The sequence below is a fragment of the Alligator sinensis genome, unplaced genomic scaffold, assembly GCF_000455745.1.
Source record: "Alligator sinensis unplaced genomic scaffold, ASM45574v1 scaffold647_2, whole genome shotgun sequence".
NCBI classification, from domain to species: Eukaryota; Metazoa; Chordata; order Crocodylia; family Alligatoridae; genus Alligator; species Alligator sinensis.
In genome coordinates, this window is record NW_005841832.1 from 2,908,559 (window position 1) to 2,910,559 (window position 2,001).

The 2,001-nt window shown below is 66.1% G+C and overlaps 1 protein-coding gene across 2 annotated transcripts in view; it reads right to left on the reverse strand.

Moving 5' to 3' along the window:
- Positions 1–1,279, reverse strand: part of LOC102382996 — a 7,337-nt gene extending 6,058 nt beyond the window's left edge. The window contains exon 1 of one of the 2 annotated variants that reach the window (XM_025196274.1): positions 1,006–1,279. The gene's annotated coding sequence lies outside the window, so the exon portion shown is untranslated. Of the gene's footprint in view, positions 1–176 lie in introns of both variants that reach the window. The other variant, XM_025196283.1, reaches the window with a different exon arrangement.
- Positions 1,280–2,001: the final 722 nt, after the last annotated feature.

Here is a 2,001-nt window from a genome sequence, read left to right on the forward strand (position 1 = left end):
CCGGCCTTCTGCCTCCCCCAGCCCTGCCGGTGCCTCGCACTCCTAACCCGCAGCCCCTGTCCCCCTGGCTCTGCCGGTGCCCTTCACTTCCGACCCACAACCCCCCCCCTTCCCCGTGCCCCTCTCCTCCCGCCCTACTGCCCCCCGCCCAGACTACAGGTGCCCTCACTCCTGACCTGCAGCCCGCCTTGCTAGCCCCAGCCGCTATGCCCTGCCAGGGCATATCACCAGGAGCAGGCAAGGTTTCTGGACGAGTGTGCAGGATTGGGCCGCAGGCAGGGAAGAGGAGTCAATCTGTGCTGCTTGGGGCCAGGGTGACAGGTGTGAGGAGTGGGGACCCTGTGCCAGGCCTGGGTACTGGAGAGGGGGCAAACCCACCAGAGCTGAAGGTGCATCCAGGGCCTTGCTGTGACCAGAGTGCCCCCCCACCCCAGCTGGGAAAGAACCCAGGTGTCGGGGCCCCAGGCTCACCAGGCCCCACACCCTTCCCAGAGCAGGGAGAGAACCCAGGTGTCCAGGGCTCCCAGCCCCCACGTAGGAGCCTGGGCGGGGGGAGGGGGAGTCTGTCTGTCTGGCTGTGTATCTGTCAGGGGCCTGACTCACAGCTAATGCAGCGCAGGCCCTGCAGCCTCTCCCTGGGAGACCTCAGAGGCTCCATCCCTCTCCGCCAGCTGCTTCCCATTGAGGGCGGCCTCTGCCTGAAGGTGAGTGAGGGAGGGGGGAGGCCAGGAATCCCCCACCCCTCCGCCTGCCAGAAAGCTCCCCACAGCCCAGGCTCAGGCAGGGAGGAACCCCCCCAACCCCCAGCATGAGTTTACAGGGACCCAGAGCACACAGGAACTCCCCAAGGACCCCTGCCATAAATGCAGCCCCGCTGGTGCCCCTCATCCCTGACCTGCACACCCCAGGTGCCCCTCACTCCCAACCTGCACCCCCTTCTAGCCCTGCCAGTACCCCAACCCGCAGTCCCTTGCTCCCGCCCTACAGGTTCCCCATCACACCTACCTGATCTCCTTTGCCTTCTCTTCCCCCTCCAAAGGCTGGGAGCCCGGACGCCTGGGTTCTATCCCCAGCTCCTCTGGGAGGTGTCAAGGCATGTGGGGTGGGGAACGGACAGACAGACAGACAACTCCCCCAGTTACTGGGCACAGATCCTGGCCCTGGCCCTGGCCCTGGCCCTGGCCCCAGCGTGCGCGAGAGAGCCTTTGGGTTTCAACATGAAAAGTTAATAAAGTCGCCGCCGAAGGGGCTGGTTTCGGTTTTCTGGGCAGCGATTGAATGGCAGGGCGGGGAGCGGGGGGGAGAAGGGGGGGCGATGGGTGAGGGGGCTTGGCCAGTGGAGGGACCTGGGGAGGAGTCCTGTACTCCATGCCCACTTGCCTGCTTCTCCCCCCACCCCACCTGCCTCCGGGTGGGGGCATGATAGGGGCACCTGATCCTTCTCCCCCACCCCCTCTCCTTCCCCGGGATCTGGCTTTGATTAAGGTCCCAGGGCGACTGGGTGATGATGGGGTCGGAGGCCAGGGGGGCAGAGAACCTTCCCCCCCCCGCGCCGGGGCATGCCAAAGCCACCAGAGTGCAGAGCCAAGGGGGCACAGGTGCCCCCAGCCCAAACCAGAGGCTCCCCCCAGGAGGGCAGGGCCTGGCTCACCTGAGCCAGGCAGCGCTGGGGCCCCGGCCCCCGCCCCCTGAAGCCCCCTACCCACCCCTCCCTTCCTCACCTACACCCAGTTCCCATCACTTCTCACCCGTGAAACCTGAACCCCAGACCCCCCCCTGCGTCTGGGGGCCAGAGAGAACAAAGCAGCCGGCTCCTCTGCCAGCCACCCCCCAGGGACCCCAGACCTGTCTGGCCTCCTCTTTTCATCTCCTTTTTGTCCTGCTCTGTGTGTGTGCATGGGGGGGGGCTGAGCTGGGGTGTGGGTGCATCTCCTATTACCCAGCCTGGCCAGGCTGGTTTTTTTGGAGCGGGCGATGAGAGAGAGTCCGGCCTACCTGAGC